The sequence below is a fragment of the Rhyacophila brunnea genome, unplaced genomic scaffold (assembly GCF_057557595.1).
Source record: "Rhyacophila brunnea isolate RB1 unplaced genomic scaffold, BYU_Rbru_1.0 scaffold_6, whole genome shotgun sequence".
Classification (NCBI taxonomy): Eukaryota; Metazoa; Arthropoda; class Insecta; order Trichoptera; family Rhyacophilidae; genus Rhyacophila; species Rhyacophila brunnea.
Window position 1 is genome coordinate 21,038,419 of NW_028233276.1, and position 10,894 is coordinate 21,049,312.

Consider the following 10,894-nt stretch of genomic DNA (forward strand, 5'->3'; position numbering starts at 1 on the left):
ATTATAAGTAAAAGAGAGAGCTAAAAACACAAAATGCATACACGGACAAACAATTGAATAGTTTGATGAGTATATTTATTCGATATTCCTAATAGTTTGATTAAAAAAAGCTTAAGTAAAATGGCCAGGACACGTAGCTCGAAAATGAAAAGATTATCGCTTAGTTATCGAGTGTTAACTAGTCAAAAGATACAAAACGTGTGAAAGATAGATCTAAATCAATAAAATAGTTTCACAGGAGTACATGGTAACCCAACGCATAGGACTGAGAAGAATGGAGTCAGTTTGGAAAGGTCTTTATCCAGTATTATATTGATTGCGACTGATGTATATATTGTGCAATAATAAATTAAACCATGTTCAGAAAAGGTTTTTATATATCCAGTAAAATATCTTACAATATTGGGAAAAACTATTTACTATTTTAATCAATATTCTATAAGCTTTATTATAAAAAAAAATATTATATTAACCTTTAAAATATTGATAATAATGATGTGCGTTTTTTATAAATAATATTTTTCAATTGAATATGTTGCCAACTTTAGAGATGTTAAAATATAAGTAGAATTTGAACACATTGTCTTTATTTGATAATCTGTATACTATTGAATATTAGATTTAGTATATTATATTATTGAATGGTTATAACAACTATAAAATTGAAATACTATCTGCAAATTCAACGGAGCTTCTTCTTAAAGTATTATTGAAAACATAATATTATATATATATTACCGCCTGATACTAATCATATTTTTTTTAATGCGTGATACCTATTACAGTTGTAAACGTTATGTAAACGGGTTATAGTTAGCCGTAACACTTAACAGCATTCAATTAACTGTAGATTCTGAAATATATCTGTTATATTTAACTACGTTTAAAGAATATAATTTAAACACAAATTCATAGGTTAATACCAGAAAATACCTATTCGAAGAAATCTAGAAAATATTTTCGACATAAATGGATTCGAACACGCATCACTTATTGGATAAGTACTTTTAATAAAGCTACCCACCCGTGTGTCAAAGTTCATAATTAATTATTTGATTAAAAATATGAGTAGAATTTTCAGGCATAGTTAGACTACATCGATAATAAATTGACATGTCTGGCGCGCAATAAAAAACCAAAACGATTTCATTTTCTGCCTTTAATAATATGGTAGGTATTTTTCCATGTATTTGAAAAGTAGACTGTACCTATAATGAATGTATTCAAATTGTATTTTTAGGTGTGTCGGTTGGAAATAAATGCTAATAGCAATTTTCATACATAATATATAAGTAAATGAAAACATAATAACTTCCGTATCGTTTTATTTTTATTTTCTGTATTTTAAAATAATAAAAATATATAAAGCAAGTACTTATTGATTATTTATTATAACTTTTTAAATTATTATAAAAATATATATTTATTGATTGATTTCAAAGGTACAACCATAATACGCCTACCGATGTAAAAAAAAAATTTCCAACTTCAATTTCAACTTCAATCCAAAAAGGATTTAATTTATATTAAATAAATAATTCAACTTCAATCCAAAAAGGATTTAATTTATATTAAATAAATAATTCCGTGAAAAATTAACCGTCGCCAACAATATAATATATTGGTATAATATATATATATAATATAATATATATAATATACAATGATTATATTATATTATATAACCAAGCGCAGGCGAAAAACTAAGTTTTATTGTTAAACAATACCTATTTCCATATTTATCAACTTTACAATCGTTGTCCTTTCCAGAAATATGTGAAAATACAAGTTCACAGATGTAACTTATTCAATTTGCTATAAACTTTTATTATTCAAAATACATAAAAATCCGTATAGTTAAGCTTATGTCTATTCGGTGTCAATATTTAAATTATTATTTTGTAAGATCATGGTGCTTATTATTTTTTTAATGTCGCAATGAGTAGGGAATAGATTATTGAATAGGCTTGTGAATATGGTCGAACGGTAAAATGTCTTTGAACAGAATACATACTACATTTGAGAAAAAACTTGACGGTAACCATTCAGTTATCGCACAAAATAAAAATAAAGCTGATATTAAATCGCTTACTTAGTGTAAAATTGATTTCAAAGAATAACAAAATAATTAAATTATTAATTAATTTTTATCTATATCTACAACATATGGTTATAAAATCGATAATGTTAATATATACCTATTATATATATTTTATTACATTCAGTAAATAGTTATAAAACATTGAAGAAAAAATGTTTATACTTCTTTGTTTGAGAGACCGGTTTTAATTCCGTTAATAATGCGATAATTATCAATTATTTCACTTTTTATTCATTTTAGTTTTATGAATAAAAATATGATTATATTATTTATATTATCGATAGATAATCCAATAAAAATAAAAATATTTTCTACTGATAAAACGTACGTACAAAATGTACGTAAATGTTTTTAAAACTGTTGCTTTGTACTAGTAGCTCCAATACGGCAAAGGAAATTTTCAAAAAGCTCCCGTCACTGGAAAAAATATAATAAGCTACAATTATGTAAAAATGAAGCCATTAATAAAAAGATTATCCCTTGATAATGGTATCAAAGTACCAGGGAAGCATGAAAATATGAGTATATGAGATGGAAAACTACAACTCACCTGGTGAGAGGGATTCTTCCAGACGTCCAAGCACTAACACACGATAACAACGGACGCGTAGAACACCCGATCGCTACAAAGCACAGGAGCGCCCTCTTCACGTCTATTTATATTGAAGCTTCTCGCCCACGTCACGGAAAGCTCCACCAATACAATCTCACGAAAGTAGCGCCAACGGAAAATTCGACCAATCAAATGACTCCAGGTTAAGGGATGAAATGAGATAGATGATACTTTTCCAAGCTATACATGCGGCAGCTCTGTGCTTGCGAGGGGGACGGGTAGAGCTTTCGTTTTTGCGGTTAGTTTTCAGGTGAAAACCCACGCGTTGTTAACTGGGGCAACTTTGAGCGGATTGCGTTGGGCGAGGTCGGTTTACTTTTCGATATAATATCACTTCGAGAAGGTTTGCGAATGAAACGTAGGTTAATGTCTACGTCATACTTTAATATTTGTTCAAAAAGGATTTCTATTGCGATCGTAGGAATGAAAATGCATATATTATGTATGCTTACATTAAATATGTTTTTTTTATATCCATACATAGTTTTTTAATTAATAATTTTAATAAAACATATTTTTTTTGTACTAAAAGTACTTTTTTAATTTATTAATCGTATCAACTGAAAATATCCCTCTGATGCGGATGAAACCGGTACAATTATTTAATAAAAAAGTGGATTCAGTACAAAAAATTGTATTTTATTAAAAGTATTAATACAATGCATTTCCATCATGAATTGACAGTTAACACATTTAAAGAAAAAAATCCTTTTTTAAATATAGACTTGTATCAGCTACGTACTAATTTTTACCACGTTTTTATTAGCTCGTATTCTTGTTTGTCCGGTACAGATTTTTTCTTGTATGTCCGGTACATTTTTTTCTTGTTTGTCCAAGATTTGTATTGGACGATTGAAGATTTTTATCTAACTTCCCGACTAGCTAGACATTTGAAACTTTTAGCATATATCAGAACACGACGACAATTCATTCTTTTAATACTTTTTGCCATCTTTAAGCATAATTGAATTCATTTTCAGTTAATTCTGTTTTGTATGGAAAGCTATTTCGCACTATTATTTGTTGCTAAGGGGGTCCTAGCAACTAAATTATTAATATATACACATTTCAGTATTCTATAATATTTATTCAGTATTTCTATCAAGTACAAAAAAAAGTATTAATTAATACATAGAATTGTCAAGTTTTTATGACTCAAGAGAAAATTTAAAAACGTGGTATATAAAAAGTTCTTTTTTATCTTGTAATTATTTATTTCTAACATATGGGAATTTTAGCTTAAAATAACATTTGTATATTTATAACGTTCATTGTAAAAAACGGTAGGTATTTTATATTTGTGTTTAATCAAAACACCATTAGTACACAGATACTGAGATTTTACCTACAGTTAATGTATACATAATAATATATTATATTCTAAGAGCAGAATCATTGTCAGTTTCTTGTCGGGATTGTAAAATACCTGATGTTATCATTATTATACCTTAGAGGTAATGCAAATGCATGATGTGGAATGCTAGTATGGTTGATATTCTTGCGGCATATTATCTCAGGTATGCTCACCAGATTATTTGGCAGAAAATAAATAATTCAAAAATACAAAACGTTAATGCGCAATTTTATTTTTTCCCATTGGAATTTGAAACTTTTGAATCATATTATGTACCCTCTGCATTTAAAACAGTAGTGTAAATTGGGCATAACTTAGCGGGTAAAAACTGATGAGTGTTATTCGGGTAAGTATCTTTAGTAGCGGATTAGTATGGAAGTCAAAAGATGTAATGCGGAAGCTATCTTGGTATACTACAATACTAGATAACACAAGGGGTTGATCGAGGTATTATTACATGTTAGGTAATCTAGCATGTTATAATACTACTATATTTAGAAAAAATAAAATATATAGGAAAATATATAAAAATAAATAAATATTACAACGTTTATCTTATCTTAGCACTAAATATAATTGATTAATAAATAAGTTTGCTTTATATTATATTATTTATGTGTAATAATTATATCCACAGTGAGCAAATACAAATAGCAACGTATAGAGAATCGGATTTCATATATTTTATTGAAGTTAGGTAGATACTAATACCATCACGTTTGCACTTCTACTTCTGAAAGTCTACTGTACTAATCTTGTTCTGCGTCGACTAGCTACACTTTGGAACAAGGCCGACTATATTTAGGCCATAGCACTGTATTGCGAATTACGATAGTGGTGCTCGTTTTTTTATTATGTTCGATTGCAATGCGAAAACTTGTCCGCAATAAATGAAGAATTTTGAGTGAACATTGTATCTTTTTGTATTGTATATTTTTTCTATTTATTTCAATACTCAACAATAATTATCATTTTCGACAAACAGTTTCACCATATTACATTCGAAGTTTGAGCAATAACTAGCACTACTGACTGTGAGTTTATAATGTGCTCTAACTGCAGAGATTAAGAAATAATATATATTTCGAGTATGTAAATATCATCATCAGCCGGGGTCAATCCACTGCTGGATGAATACCTCCCCAAGCTTCTTCCAACTCTCTCGGTCTTGTGTCATTTGCTGCCACGAATTTCCGCCGAACTTTATCAGTTCGTCAATCCAGCGACTTTTAGGGCGACCCTGTGGCCGTTTCGTGCCCGTTGGGTACCACTGGATGACGGCATTTGTCCAGCGGCCGTCCTTTCGGCGAGCAATGTGTCCCGTCCATCTCCATATCAGTTGTTTGGCAACATCTATTACATCGCGTACTCCTGTCTGCTTCCTAACCCATTCGTTCCTCTTACGATCCTTTCGCGTGATGCCCAACATACACCTCTCCATGCCTCGCTGTGCGACTCTTAGCCTTTTCAGAGCCTTAGTCTCGCAGCCATACGTGAGCACGGGTAGCACACAGTGGTTGAACACCCTACGCTTAAGACATAAAGGTAGCTCACTCTTGAAGATACTATTCAGATGTCTGAAAGCAATATGCAAGTATAGTAAGAAGTATAGTAAGAAATAAATCTGAAAATATTTTTATAAATTCTTTATGGGAGCAAACTTTTTATACAACACACTAGTAGGTTTTGTTTTACAAACGTGATATATGTTATGGAAATTCGCCAAGTCGCCGCCATGGGTGTTATAACAAGCTTTCAACTAGAAATATAACCTTTGTAAAATGTGTCATGCTGCAAGATTACCGTAGTACGAGGTGGGTACATGTTATTACATCATATTATTCATTATTTTAATAATATTATATATTATAAGAGAAACTGTATAGGGTAGCAAGATGAAAGCTTCAAGGTTTTTAATGCAAAGTACAATATTTTGACAATAAGTTATGTAGTTATTAGATTTTCATATATCATCATAGTACGTGTAGACAATTTTATTATACCTTAAAGTTTATATACCATAATAACAAATATGATAGTATAAAATAGTAATATAATGTACATATTACATTTCACCGTAGCACAGTTCGCGCTGACCTTTCTTATAGCACCGAGTTGAACAAAATTATGCGTTTTTTATTCATTGCAGACAATAATATTTCTTCAAGAATGAAAACCTAATCTCACCTGACCTAACCTAACGTAATCTAACCTAACAAATACTCCAGTGTATCTGCTATTTTCATAATTTGTTTGTCGCTGGCTTCTTGTAAACCGTTAAGAACCGTGTTTTATTTAGACATGAATTTTATCTCAGTATTTATACGACCCAAAGAGGTTTGACGATCTTTAAAATACGACCATATATTTTCGATACAACATTTCACGGCGAACTGCGACGTATAAATTTCCGGACACTATAAATTTGCGCAGACATTAAACCACAGACACAGCGTTGATTTTCTTGGACGCATATGACGTAATTGATTTGTCAGGGGATTTAAAAAGAGGCCTCTAAACGGTTCAAAACACACATACAATTATTACTTATACTAGAATTATTAAAAGATAATTATTACTCATAAATTGTGTAGGTACCTAATATAAAATATTATCAAAAGGAAAACAAAATCCGTGCAATTAATATTAAAAGAGTCTATTAGGTAACAACCCAATGATATACGTACTTGTACACAAAAAATAAACTACTAACATTTTTGTGTCATTCTGTCATTTTGAATACTATTGGATATTGAAGAGATATATTTTTGAAACTTTGGTAGTTCGAATTAATAGTTTTTATTTTTCTTTTTATCGTGGGGGCATCAAAATCAGCTTCGGCCTCCAAGGGCCTAAATCCGCCACTGCATAGACACCAAAACAAAATCACACTGTAAGAAAAAGTTATCACTAGAGAGACACCGGTAGACCCTTTATCTATAGCAGAAAGTCCCTTAAGGAAGGTCCCCCAAACAAAACAAAGGTCTCAATGACATATTCAGTGATTTGATATCCACACGCACGTCCCACTGGAAAAGAAGGATGTATATATATACGATTGACCAGCATTTTTATGAAATAAAATAGGGCAAGCTAAAATATAGGATACTCAAGTAATACTCGTGCTTTGTGTTCAAATGCACAACATACATATTTCTCCTTTAGTTTAGTGACACAGTTGTTATTATTATTGACATATTATACACAGAGGCGTTACGTTCATATACGGAATGTTTGCTTCTTGAAGCTGTTTCTGTTCACTGGCCGCCCTTTGATTCGGTAATATTCATGAACAACTCACACATTAACATCAGAAGTATAAATATGTAATTTTTTACATACACCTGCTAGAAAATATGTTTTTAAAAAATGTGATGTCTGGCAAAACTTGAACCCGCATCCATTGGATTTTACCAATTGAACCATCTGCGTCATATCTAATTACGACGAAATTCTTCATCAAATATTCATATATCTCTAGCGTTTCACTTTGCGTTAATTTCGGCAATCGGATTTTGTAGTTTGAATTAAATTACCAATAATAGGTAGATTAATATCAGATTCTTCTGGTAGTGTTGGCGACTATTTAGGTATTGGTATCGTTACTTTCAAATGACACTAACACCGTTCCAAAATGATTTTCGGGTGGCCGAGGATGTCGAAAGACGAAACCGGGTCGCAAAAAATGGCTCAAATGGAATAGAACAAAACCTAAAACAATAAAAATTTACCCTTTAATAAAATCTATCATTTTATATTAAACGTTAAGCGTACGGGATTATTGTTTAATGGAATAATTGTCATAAAATAAATATAATGTAACTTTTTATCTTTAAATAAATATAATCTAAATGGAAAGTTTTAATAAACGATATTATTCAAATATTCGACTGTAAGGACACTACGAATGATTGATAGTATTTGGGAATATAAAACAAACAAAAATAAATACTATTAGGTAGTATTGACTATTAGTACTACTATAAGTAGGTAGTATCTTTAAACAGAGCTGTTAGAATCCCCAATTTTTATAAAATTTGGTAATAGATTCGATTCGAGTGAAAAAATTAAATGGTGTTCTACCGGTTAATTTTCTACCGCTATCTTTTCTTACAGCTACCTATGTATCTAATCATATTTATAATGGGTATTTTATTTTAAAAATAAAAATATAGGTGTCTATATTCTTTTTCAAGATAACATTAGGTGGAGATAATTTGTAGTTATATAGTTAATAAAAATAAAAAAATAATTTCATATTGATTTATAATTATTCCTTTTCAATAACAGGTATCGCTCTAAATCAGTGGTCTCCAAACTCAATAAGGATGTGAGCCACTTTCAGAAATAGAAATTATCTGGCTACTTATACATATTCATTCTATACAATTTTTTATCATCGTCCTTTATTGTACCATACATAATATTATTATATTACTTAAAATAAATTAGGAGAACGGAGTTCCAATAAAACGTAAAATTTGTACTTTAATTGTTTATTTATTAACAAAATAATAATTAAAAAATATCTTGAAATGAATGTGAGTAAGAGGAAAAAAATTAACTCAAAACCTTGAAACTTTGAGTTGTTTACCTATAGAAGTTGGGTTTCGATATATAGGTAATGTAAATACCTTATCAAAATTAGATAACTAAATTAGATAACTAAGCTATTCCTTAAAAAATCTTTATCTATGTATGCATGTATTGATAAAAAATCAGACATGATAAAAATATTTAATTGGCAGTTGATAAAAGATAAAACAAACAATGATAACAACAATATAAACACAGTTATAATGTATTTCTCAAAAGAATTAAATTAGTTAGTATATGGATAACGTTTCATTACTTTGGTTGGTCATATTAAATTTAATCTAATGATTAAAGGCATTATTTTTTTTAAATCGTGTAAAAAATAATAATAAGTAGTAACCTATTTTCAAAGCCATGTAAAAATAGTCTATTACGTTATATTAATTTCATAAGTTATGCTAAGTGTTGTGAGTTTTATTATTGTCATTCGAAATAATAATGTAATATTCAATAACGTGCTACGTTTAATGTGTACTTAATAATAATAGTAATATGTGCATGTAAAATTTGACTATTTTTGCTATTAATAGTAATTAAAAAGTAATAATATACTGCTTGCTTTAGTGGTGGATGACGACGTTTCATAAATTTTTTAACCATAATGGAATCCAATTGATCAAGATAGTATTTACACACAAGTAGAAAATCATCATGGACGGGTCTGATGACAATGATCCAGGATGTGGGGGCGAAAGAAGATCTCTTTTATGTAGAATGAAATACCGGAGTAAAATAGGAAAAAAAGAAGACATCTTACTTCAAATCGACAGAGAACCAACGTCTATTGCCAACTCAGACGATGACACTAACAAAAATGAAGACAATATTAAAAATGTCAAATTCATAGGTCTTGTAAAATGCGTCATTATGAATCAAAAAATCAATGACAAAGATTATGACAGACCAGGTTTGTTACAAGTTACCGATGATGTCATGAAAAAGGAATTCGGTGGCTGGGGTAAACAAAAGACAAGGCGATTTGACATGGTAAACACGGATTTACTAGACAGTATAGAAGAAAATAATTTGAAGTGGGCCATTAAGTAAGTAATATTTTGATAGGCAATTTAGCTGGCGTTCAAATAGTACATTTTAGGGTGCAAATTCTTAAGTAGCATCCCAGCTCCGTCAGTTCGTGACAGGCCTCGGCACTGACCGAACCAGGGAGTAGTAACGTTATAACTCATATTTCTGGCTATAAGCGTTTGCTGTCTGTATTTTAAGGTTTAATTAATGGGTAAATAACTTAAAACATTAGTTAACATAAATAACTGAAATATGGTAGAGTTATCAACAAAAAAAAACGTTATCATGGATAGTATTTTCTTGGTATCTCTACCAAAGATATTTTTTTATGACTGTTCTTAATATCTGATAAAAAAATAATTAGGGGATTATGGTATTAAGTAAAAACTTGAATGTTTTTTTAATTGGTAACTTATAACTTGTAACGTATAAATTGGTGGGAATTATTGATTTTTTTTAAATATTCCGAGCAGCCAGTTGACAAATTTCCCTTCACAAGTTTGACATCCTTTATTTAGTTTTACAACAGAATGTCTGTATTCCTTTCTAAATAATTTCTTTTAAGTATTTTTTAATCCGTCACTATGCGATAATTTATAATTCGGTACTGTGATGGAAAATTGTTATAACTGTTGTTTATATAATTTTACATGAGAGCAAAAACAAAGATTTGAAATCAGTCTCACAGATTATTTTATAAGGTTAGGTACCTTTTGAAGTATTTTATATCAAAATAAGCGGAATTAGCATCAAAATACAAACCTTTAATTTATTTTAAAGATTGAAGCTTTATTGGTATCTTGAATAATAAGCAGATATAATATATTTTTTCCATATCAACTTTTTTCACATTTGGTCAGTCTCAGATATCTTTTAACATTACTTTGTGACCAATTGCAGCTCTAATATTTTTCCACATCAAATAATGTACAATTTGGAACATATTATTATGGAAAAAAATCTAAAAAGTGAAAAAAACTGCATTTATAACTGTCTGCCATCACAGTACCGAATTATTATGCATAAACATGTTTTTCCAAACCCGAAAATCTCCTTTCCTATTTAACTTTTTCACAGTACAATATACCACAAAGCATATACATATATATTATTATACACTGCAATAGGCGATAAGGCCCAACGACAGTAGTATATTTAGTAGTAGAAGTGAAACAATCACAAGCAGCCCGGCTTTGAAAAAATC

The 10,894-nt window shown here is 29.7% G+C and overlaps 1 protein-coding gene across 1 annotated transcript in view; it reads right to left on the reverse strand.

Annotated features, from left to right (window-relative positions):
* Nucleotides 1–2,722, reverse strand: part of LOC147065386 (prohormone-4) — a 200,868-nt gene extending 198,146 nt beyond the window's left edge. The window contains exon 1 of the mRNA XM_085956792.1: nucleotides 2,652–2,722. The gene's annotated coding sequence lies outside the window, so the exon portion shown is untranslated. The remainder of the gene's footprint in view (nucleotides 1–2,651) is intronic.
* Nucleotides 2,723–10,894: the final 8,172 nt, after the last annotated feature.